The sequence below is a fragment of the Canis lupus genome, chromosome X (genome assembly GCF_048164855.1).
Source record: "Canis lupus baileyi chromosome X, mCanLup2.hap1, whole genome shotgun sequence".
Classification (NCBI taxonomy): Eukaryota; Metazoa; Chordata; class Mammalia; order Carnivora; family Canidae; genus Canis; species Canis lupus.
In genome coordinates, this window is record NC_132876.1 from 1,154,821 (window position 1) to 1,165,416 (window position 10,596).

Genomic DNA, 10,596 nt, shown 5'->3' on the forward strand with positions numbered 1-10,596 from the left:
AATTCTAATTCCTGCCTCCCATCTCTTGCCTCCGTGGTGTTATGCATGTCACATATACATAAGCTAGAATCGTCAAATGTACTATTGCCGGTAAGATTCTGAACACACATCTGTTAGGGTAATTAAAAATAAGGAAAAGTTTTTCGGGGACACCTGGGTGGTTCAGCGGCTGAGCGTCTGCCTTTGGCTAGGGTGGTGATCCCGGGGTCCTAGGATCGAGTCCCGCATCGGGCCCCCCGAGGGGAGCCTGCTTTCCCTCTGCCTGTGTCTCTGCCTCTCTCTGTGTGTCTCTCGTGAATAAATAAAATCTTTAAAAAAAGAGCTTTGAAATATCTTTTTAAAAAAAGAAAAGTTTTTATTGTCCCTTCACTTATCCTTCTCTCAATGCTCTTCCTTTCTGTATGTTGATCTGAGTTTCTGACCATTTTCCTTCTCTCTGAAGAACTTTTAACATCTCTTGCAAGGGTACGTTTACTGGTTCACTCAACTTTTCTTTGTCCGAGAAAGTATTTCCTTTCAGTTTTGAAGGACACTTTTGTAGGATATAGAATTCTAGATTGGTGGGGGGTTTTGCCCCTGAATACTTTAAATATTTCAGTCTACTTTCTCTTTATTTCTCTGGTTTTGAGGAGAAGTTGGATGTAATTCTTATTTTTTACTCCTCTATAGAGAAGTTGTATTGTTCTCTGGCTTCTTTATTGACGTTTTCTTTATCTTTCTCTGCAGTTTAAATATGTTATGCCTAGATACAATGTTTTGGGGGATTATCCTACTTGATATTTTCTGAGCTTCCTGAATCTGTGGTTTGGCATCTCACATGAATTTTGGAAAATTATCAGTTATTATTGCTTCAGATATTTCTTTGGTTCCTTCTCTCTTGACTCCTCTGGCACTCCCATTAGAAATATGTTACACTTTTTGTGACTGTCCCACAGTCCGTGGATATCGGGTTCTATGTTTTATACGTTCTTGTCTCTTTCCTTGTTCAGTTTTGAAGGTTTTCACTGCATATATTTCAACTCAAGGGATTCGGGCAGCCAGGGTGGCTCAGCGGTTTAGCGCTGCCGTCGGTCCAGGGCGTGATCCTGGGGTCCCGGGATCGAGTCCCAAGTCGGGCTCCCTGCGTGGAGCCTGCTCCTCCCTCTGCCTGTGTCTCTGCCTCTCTCTGTGTGTGTCTCTCATGAGTAAATAAATAAAATCTTTTAAAAATAAATAAACTAAGGAGATTCTTTCCTCAGCAATGTCCAGCCTACTACTGAGCCCATCAAATACGTTCTTCATTTCTATTACAGTGGTTTCTATCTCTAGCATTTTCTTTTACTCTTGCTTAGATTTTCCATCTCTTTGCTCACTTTACCCATTTGTTCCTGCACATTGTACACTTTTCCGCTAGAGCCTTGAGCATATTAATCATGGTCATTTTGTTAGTCTGACAATCCCACCATTTCTCTTCTGTCTGAATCTGATTCTGATACTTGCTGTGCCTCTTCAAACTGTTTTATGCCCTTTAGCACACCTTCTAAGTTTTTCTTGGTAGTTGGACGTGCTTTACTGGGTAAACGGAACTGTTGTAAATAGGCCTTTAGTGATGCGAGCGGGGTCAGGGAAGCATTCTGTAATAATATGATGAGGCCCGTCTCTGGTGAGCCTGTGACCTGGGGCTGCAGACTTCATGCCTGCATCTCAGTCCTCCCGCTTTTAGGTGGGTCAGGATTGGCTGCAGAGGGCTGGAGTTGTGTATTTCCCTTCCCCAGGCAGTTAGGCTCTGATAAAACCCCAGCAGGTCAGGCTGTGGCCAGATAGTTTCTCTGGCGAGCAGACTTTAGGATGAGAATGGTCTGGTATATGTCACGATGGGTACCTTTTCCATTCCCCTGCTAGAAGCACGAGAGGCTGTTTCTTCAGTATGCACTGTAAGGACTTGGTAGAGTTCCTTAAGGTGAAGCTCACAATAATGAGGGGCCGCCCTATGCCTGGGTCGCCCTCAGACCTGTCCCCACTGAGCCTCCAGCAATCGGTCAACTACAATTCAAGGTTTCCCACCCTGTCACTGGTTCTCATAGAGGTGTCTGCTTGTGGGTCAGTTGTGATGCTCTCTCTCTCTCTAAAAGATTGTACTTCTTGGGAGAGAGAGAGAGAGAGATAGTAAAAGAGAGCATGAGTGGTGTGGCAGGGTGGAGGAAGAGGCAGGCTCCCCACCAAGCAGGGAGCCCAATGCAGGGCTTGATCCCGGGACACTGGGATCGTGACCCAAGCCGAAGGCAGAGACTTCACCAACTGAGCCACCCAGGCGCTCCAGTTGTGATTCTCTTTATCTGTCTCTTCCATTTGGGGTGCAGCGATTTGCCCCGTAACCCCGGTTCTCTGACACTTCTAGCAAGGGTTTTTGATTTTGTTTGTTCGGCTTTTGGCTGATTGTTGGGACAGAGTGACAACTTCCAATCTCTTATATGCTGAACTAGAACCTGGAAGTCCATTTTCTTTCTTTCTCTTTTTACATCTGGTTTCTCTTAGCTGCTTATGCAACAAATATCCACCCTAGATTTTTTCCAATACGAACAACCTCATCATCTATTCATTTCTCCCAGTTTCTTTGTAGCTTCTTCCATGGAAAGAGAAAGATGTTCCCCTTGACTAGAGTAGAATGCTTATAGTAAAAGAAGGGAATGCCCGAAAGACTCTTGAGATGATTAGGATCCTTGGGCTGTTTTGTTTTCCACTTAGGGGAGAGTGTCTGTGTCTTCCTCAGCCACATCTTGTCATTTTCAGGGCATTTGGAGAAAATGACTGAAACATCTGTGTGAAGCTTCTGGCGGTCCTCTCGGCATCACTGGGCTCTTAGCTCCTCTGCCCATGATAATTATTTTTCCTCAAGATCTTGGAAAACATCCTGTATCTATCCAGGTCTAAATCATCCTGGAATATTCTCTGTGTTAGTGTAAACATACAACACAACAGCATGTTCTCACTACATTTAGCATTGGTAGGCATTTTGATGGGTCTACTAGCTATTCTCTGGTCATTAGGGTCCTTTTTCAGCAGGTTCCTGGTTACTTTTTCATGTTGTTCCAGATAAACGTTAGAATTATGTACATTTCAAAAGAATATCCCGGGCAGCCCGGGTGGCTCCATGGCTTAGCTCGGCCATCGGCCCAGGGTGTGATCCTGGAGACCTGGGATGGAGTCCCATGTCGGGCTCCCTGCATGGAGCCTGCTTCTCCCTCTGCCTGTGTCTCTGCCTCTCTCTCTCTCTCTCTCTCTAAGAAAGAAAAGAAAGAAAGAAAGAAAGAAAGAAAGAAAGAAAGAAAGAAAGAAAGAGAAAGAAAGAAAGAAAGAAAGAAAGAAAGAAAGAAAGAAAGAAAGAAAGAAAGAAAGAAAGAAAGAAAGAATTCTAAACACAATATCCCAGTGGCACTTCAGCGGCTCAATTAATCATCTGTCTTAGGCCTCAGGTCATGACCTCAGGGTCCCGGATTGAGCCCCAAATCAGGCTCCCTGCTCAGCAGGGAGTAGGCTTCTCCTTCTCCGTCTGCTCCTCCCCTCTGATTGTGTTCTCTCTCTATATATCTCTCAAATAAATAAAGTCTTCTGTTAAGAAATAGAATATCCTGGAGAAAGTTAGGACCAATTTCATGATACTAATAGTCTGCATGTCAAAATATCACTCCAGAAGCAAAAAAAAAAAAAAAAAAAAAGAGAGAGAGAGAGAGAGAGAAAGAGAGAGAAATAACAAACAGGAAAAACACTTTTGCAATGTATGTCACTTCCAAAGAGCTAACATCCCTAACATATAAAAAAAATCTGCTAAATATTGATAGGAAATAAAAGAAAAATGGGCAAAGGGATATTAGCAGATGGTTCACAGAAAAGGAAATGCAAATGGTCCTTAAACATATAAAACAGTGGGCAGCCCGGGTGGCTCAGCGGTTTAGCGCCGCCTTCAGCCTGGGGTGTGATCCTGGAGGCCCGGGGTTGAGTCCCATGTCGGGCTTCCTGCATGGAGCCTGCTTCTCCCTCTGCCTGTGTCTCTGCCTCTGTGTGTGTGTGTGTGTCTCATGAATAAATAAATAAAATCTATTAAAAAAACATAAAAAAGTGTTCAGGCTGAATCATAACAGAAATATAAAGCTGGGATCCCTGAGTGGCTCAGCCGTTTAGCGTCTGCCTTCGGCCTGGGGATGTATACCTGGGGTCCCGGGATCGAGTACCACATCGGGCTCCCTGCATGGAGCCTGCTTCTCCCTCTGCCTGTGTCTCTGCCTCTCTTGCTGTCTCTCTGTGTCTCTCATGAGTAAATAAATAAAATCTTTTAGAAAAAGAAATATAAATCTAAAATACATGGAGATACCAGTTCTCACCTACTGGATTGCCAAAAATCAAAAGTCTTGACAGTTTACTGCGGTGGCAAGACTGTGGAGATAGAGGCACTTTCACACATTGTGGGCATGCAAAGGCACTACATCTGTGGAGGAGTGTGTAGCAGTATTTGTTGAATCTAACGTAGGATATTATCCCTTTGGCTAACAGGAATAGTCTTCTTTACGTGTATTGTTGTCTGTCGCTGCATAGCAAATTACTCCAAACTTTAGTAGCTTAAAGGAACAGACATCTGTTGTTTCTGAGAGTCAGGGTTCCAGGAGTGGCGTAGCCGGGGTAGTTTTAGCACAGGGTCTTTCGTGAGGTCACAGTGAAGTTGTTGGTCAGTGCTACAGTCACCTGAGGGCTGGGCTGGTCTAGCAAATCTGCTTCCGAAGCGGCTCACAGAAGCCACTCACATGGTTGTTGGCTGGCGGCTTCAGTTTCCTACCACCTGGATCTCATCTCCTGAGGAGCTTCCCTGGTGAGAGTTAGCTAGGAGAAAGCAAGTGAAGCTGGAGAGCCTTTTATGATCCACCTGCCAAATTTCCACCCGGTCACTTCTTCTGTACTGTGGGTCTTTTCAAAGAACCAGCACTTGGTTCCACTGGCCCATTCTACATGGGTTCAGAATGCTTACTGCTTTTATTGTTGTTAGTTTTTCCCCCTTCTTTGTTTTGCATGTGTTGACGCTGCTGTTTTCCTACTTTCTTGAGTTAAATGCTTGGTTCATATATTTTCAATATTTCCTATGAATGAAATATTGAAGCTTGTCATTTGGCTAGTGACTATTACTTTGACCAGCTCTTTGACCAGCATTTTTTATCTAGTGGCAGAGCTGAAGCAGATGTTGATGCAGGACAGCTTGGCTATGAAGAATTCGTGGCGGGTGAGGAGGTTGGTGTTTGGAAGAACTGATGACCAGCATGATGAGGAGATTCCTCACCGTGGTGACCAGGTACGTTGATAAGAACAGGCTGAGGAGGAAGGCCTGATGCTCTGGCACTTCTGACAGTCCCATGAAGAGGAATTCGGAGATGATGGTGGGGTTGCCTCTCGCCATGGCTTCTGGTTTCTGTAAATATATGTCGGAAGTACATCTGTCAATAAGAGCAGAGGCAATCTGGGAAGGCATGCACAGCAACCTTCACCATTAGCTGAAAGGAAAGTTTGTGACGCTTTTGGAGAGATTCCCAACCTGGGGTAGTGAGGGCAAAAGAGAGCGAGGGCTGTACAGTCAGCAAGGGTTTGTGGGGGCTGGTGAAGCTCTCTTTGTAATTTCTCGCATTGCCAGGAGCAAAGAACCATGCAGAGAAGAAGACAGAGAGAACAAAAGGAGCCCTGGGTGGCTCAGTTGGTCAAGTCTCCGATTCTTGGTTTTGATTCAGGTCATGATCTCAGGGTCCTGAGATCGAGCCCCAAGTGGGGCTCCACGCTCAGCTCAGAGTCTGTTGGATATTCTCTCTCTCCCTCTGCCCCTCTGGCTAATGATGTCTCTCTTTCTAAAATAAATAGGTCTTTTTTAAAGGCTATTTATTTATTTGACAGCACACACTGGAGGGGGAGTGGGAGAGGGCGAAGCAGGCTCCCAGCAGAGCAGGGAGCCAGATACAGGGCTCAATCCCAGGACCCCAGGATCATGACCTGAGCTGAAGGCAGACACCACCAATGAGCCACTCAGGTGCACCTCAAATAAATTTTTTTTTTTTTAAGTAAGGGCAAGGATATAAGGAGAGGCAGCAAGAGCAGTGGAATTGACACTAATTGGATCCCACTTTGCTTTTTCTTCATCTCCGTAGGGTTCTGTGGGGTGACCACTAAAGATAAAAGGGTATATGTGTGTGTGCCTGTGTGTGCACGCATATACCTAGACATAGACGTTTATATTCATATGGATGTATTCATAGAAAGATGCCTAGAAGAATATTCACCAAAATGTTAATTAACCAACAGTAGTTATCTCTAGGATGTTGAGATATTTAACTTGTGTGTGTGTGTGTGTTTGTTTGTTTTTAACAAAAAACAGCTCAGTTTTCTAAACTGTGTTCCCTGGATGTTAACAAGTGATTCAAGAAGTTTCTGTGATATTTGAAGCCCGAGTGTCATTGGGAGCTCATGCTTGAAGCCTTGTCAGACAAAAGGGCTTATCTGGGAAGTTATGTCCTCATGTCTCTGTCTCTCTCGAGTTCACGCCATGGGATCCACAAAGTTATGTGTCCATGTGGCGCGACTCCACCACACAGGCAAATCTATGCCCTTAAATCGGATGCATGTGAAATGGGAAAACATAATAAAATGTGATTTTAAGATATTGGCTCGTGAAAGCACCTGGGTGACTCACCAGTTGAGTGTCTCCCCTCGGCTCAAGGCATGATCCCGGGGTCCTGGGATCAAGTCCTGCCTTGGGTTTCCTGCATGGAGCCTGCTTCTCCCTTTGCCTGTGTCTCTCCCTCTCTCTCATGAATAAATAAAATCCCTTAAAAAAAGAAAAAATAAGATATTGACTCATGAAAGACATTGTAAAAGATTTCAAGGATCTCCCATATAAATAAACCCCAGGTACAGATGCTTTTACAAGTCATATCAATTCTTCAGAATGAATTTTTCAGAATCAAGTCTTCTGATTCTGCTAACATCTCGTCCCAATATTACAAGGTCAGAATGGTGGAACAACATCTGACAAGTTCATTTTCAAATCCCAGCAACCTCAAGACAGCATACCGAATCCCAAACTCAGAAACAACAGTACATATGCAAAATAATGAGGCAAAAATCCTGAATAATGTGCAAATTCCGCCTGAACATATGGTGAAAGGATCATCCTGCATGTGGAAACATAAAGATGGTCACTGCGAGGACAGAAACCTGAGTCCGCGTCCCGATGCTGCTGAGCCTTGGTCGGGCAGCCTGGGGCCATCTCAACGGCAGAGGTGCCTGCTTGCCTGAGCACACGCCCTGCACCCTGTGTGCCGGGACTACCAGTGCTGCCCACTGTCCTACCAGGCCTGCACCCCTCAGCCCCCAGGGGCTTGGCTCTGTCCGAGGGCGTAGGCTTCTGACCCGCCATTCCTCGGGTGGCTCACTGTTCACCTCAGGGCGGGGCCCCAGGGTCTCCCTCAGGGCTACTCTCCAATGCCAGGTGCTCCCTACAGATCTGGGCCCTGGAGGCCCCTGCAACAGCCCCGCCCGTGGCCCCTCCTCACGGCCCCCCGGCGTCAAGACCCCAGATTCCTTGCAGGGGACCACTGTCACCCGGTGACCCCGCCTCCCCCACACTCTGATGCTCGAGCCTGGCTTCTCTTCGGGGAGCCCCTCCCGCGCCTCCAGGGGCCTCCTGGTTCTGTCGGAGCGCGTCTGGTCACGCGCCCCGTGTGCTGCGGCTCCTACAGCAAGAGACTCGGGAGACAGGGGATCTGGATTCCGCGCTCTTGCTCAGCGGGTGGAAGTGGCACAAGCCGGAGCCACCCAGTGACGCGGGGGGGTGGGAGGTGGGGGCCAGAGGAGCAGGGCGTCCCGAGCGGGCCACCTGACCACGTGCCGGCTGAAGACAGACTCGGGCTAGGGCGCGCTGCTGAGACCCCCGTTTGTACACGTGCGCACACAGTATCCGTATTATTTCTGGGTAGGAGCCGCACCTGCCAAAGTGCCTGTATAGACAACACACACGTTTTCCTTTTGAAGGAGGCCCCCCGCCCAGCGTGGAGCCCGACACGGGGCCTGAACTCGTGACCCTGGGATCAAGGCTGGAGCTGAGAGCAAGCGCTGGCTGCTCCCCTGACCGAGTCCCCCAGGCGCCCTGCCAGGAAACCATCTCTAGAGGTGCCCGTGGCGGGGGGGTCGGGGCAGATCGTCACTTCCGATGGCCTCGGGTAACCTAGAGCCTGGGAACCACTACTCCAGCCTCCACGCGGTTGCCTCTGGACCCAGAAGGAACCTTCTGGCCCCTCTCCAGCCTTGCTGGCGAGGCCCCTTAGCGCCTGGAGCCAGCGGGTGCGGATGTCAAGAAGACGCAGCTCGGACCAGGCTTCGGAGAGTCACTACGCTGCAATGGCAGCTGGAGCTCCAGCGTCACCGCGTGTCTGACCTTAGTGCAAGAGCACCAACGCACGGGGGCCCCACCTGTCATGAGAAAATCTGAGACCGTCGGGAAGACTGGGAGGACCCCAGAGCCCCCTGTAGCACCCCCCCCCCCCCACTGACGCCCCGAGCTTTCCTCCAGCCTTCCTCAAGAAACCAGTCTCCTCTGCTTGGGAGAGTTTCTCTGTCTCTCCTCTGTCCTCCTTCCTCTCCTCCTCCCTCCCTGCTCTTCCTCTCACCGGCCTCCTCCTCCCTCTCGGCTCCGTCCCTCCTTCCCCATCTCAACCCCGACTTTCCCTTCCACATCCCTCAGACCCCTGCTCCAGACAGGACAGCCCACAGCCCCCAGCCTAAAGCAGCTGGAAGCGCAAAGGTGCGAGATCAGAACCAAGTACGGGTTTAGAGGTTAGAGGACACTTCACCTCAGTGGGGAACCACGGATCACTCAATAAACGATGTTGAGACACCGGGCTAATCTCTGGAGTTGGATCCATGTCACCCTCACACCAAAAGAAAGTTCCAGCAGATTAAAATCTCAAAGTACCAGAGGGCGTTGGGAGGGAACAGGTCTATAGTGTCACGGGGGGGTGGGGCTTCTCACAGGGCACAGAATCCAGAGATCACAGGGAAAGAAGGTGACCACTTAAAGGCATCTGATTTTTTTAACCCATGCTTCTGTGCCTACGGACGATGAGCAAAGTGAAAATGAAGCAACGAGGAGGAAAAGTATTTCCCAGTCATGACAGAGATTGGCTGTTCTGAGCACAAAAAGAACGCCTGCCGATCAGCGTGAGAAAGGTGACCGTGCCCGACAGAAGACAGGCGGAGGATATGGACTGTCCTCCGAAGACATGCCACGGGCCAAATGTCACGCGCGTCATTGTCTAATCACAGGAGAGTCAAAGGCAAGTGGAGCGACACTGAGATACGGTTTTGCTCCTTCATGTTTTCGGTCTTACAAAGACGTACAAGGTCGAGCACATTCCACTTGAGGTGGGATTCAGGGGAAGGGGCACTTTTATCCACGTCGGGAACGCTCTGGGGGGTGTAGTTTGGGCATAGGTGTCAGACACGGTATCCAGCAGTGGGCTCCTTGCATGGAGCCTGCTTCTCTGCCTGCTTCTCTCTCATTCTGTGTCGCATAAATAAACAGAATCTTTAAAAACGAATATCAAAATAAAAGTGTATCGGACAAAAACAAAGGCACCCGCTACTCACCGCAGCACTGTTTATAGAGGTGAAAGACGAGAAACTGTGAGGTTGGCAGAGAGGGCACCGGTTAAAGCAGCTGAGGAATGGGGGCGCCCGGGGGGCACAGGGGGCCGGGCTTCCGACTCTGGATTTCAGCTCGGGCCACGATCGTGGGCTTGTGGGATGGAGCCCCGTGGTGGGCTCCGTGCGCAGTCGGCTTGGGGTTCTCGCTCTCTCCCTCGCCCTCTGCCCCTGCCTCCGCTCATGCGCGCTCTAAAGAAATAAACGGATAAAGAAAGTTTTTCAAACAGTAGCTGAAGGGATGTGCCTGCGCGGACCGTTAGCCAGCCCCCAGTGGCCCACCCCGTATCCTGTCCCTTGGGGTGAAGGGACTTTAGAGGCCCCAACAGGTCGGGGAGGCCATCACAATAAAGCTCCTCTGCAGGAGAGAAGGCAGCGGGAGCAGCTGCAAGCCTGTGTCCTTCCTGGAGGGGAAGGCGGGGGGTCCCTGGAGGATGAAAGGTGAACTGGGTGGACCCCTGAGGCCCGGGGTCTGGTGTGCCCTCTATGTCCCCTGCACGATAGGTTACATCGGATGCACGGACTCTCAGTAAGATGACAGGCTTGCCAGAACTAGCCATTTCCATCCCCCTTGACTCCCACCTGGAGGTGTCCACCCTGGCACCAACCCACTAGGTCCCCAAAGCCAAATCCACCCAATCACACACCTTCTCCTGTCCTCTAGGCTTGGTATGGTGGTGTCTGTGAGCCTGGTCACAGCAGTCAGTTGCTCAGAGCCTGACTAACCCTGTCTGGGTACCGCACCTACACCTGGACCTGGGACATGACACACGGGAGGATCAGGCCTTAGGTCCCAGTGACCTGACCAGGGGCCTGCCCCTTAGATGCCAGGCTCCTCCTGAACTCATGGCCAGCTTTGCCCCAGCCTCCCTCCCTTCCATCCTGCGCTTT

At 49.3% G+C, this 10,596-nt stretch overlaps 1 protein-coding gene and 1 long non-coding RNA gene across 5 annotated transcripts in view; one reads left to right on the top strand and one right to left on the bottom strand.

The window, feature by feature from the left end:
• The window catches only part of LOC140628339 (sodium- and chloride-dependent creatine transporter 1-like), a 24,884-nt gene extending 18,217 nt beyond the window's left edge, over positions 1–6,667 (top strand). For 3 of the 4 annotated variants that reach the window (XR_012026620.1, XR_012026621.1, XM_072817633.1), the window contains one exon: positions 5,187–6,667. The gene's annotated coding sequence lies outside the window, so the exon portion shown is untranslated. The remainder of the gene's footprint in view (positions 1–5,186) is intronic. The other variant, XR_012026619.1, reaches the window with a different exon arrangement.
• LOC140628340 (uncharacterized) lies at positions 705–10,098 on the bottom strand. Its single transcript, XR_012026622.1, has 3 exons — positions 9,652–10,098; positions 6,698–6,832; positions 705–5,431 (listed from the first exon to the last, which is right to left on the bottom strand). It is a non-coding gene; the product is annotated as an uncharacterized lncRNA (long non-coding RNA).
• Positions 10,099–10,596: the final 498 nt, after the last annotated feature.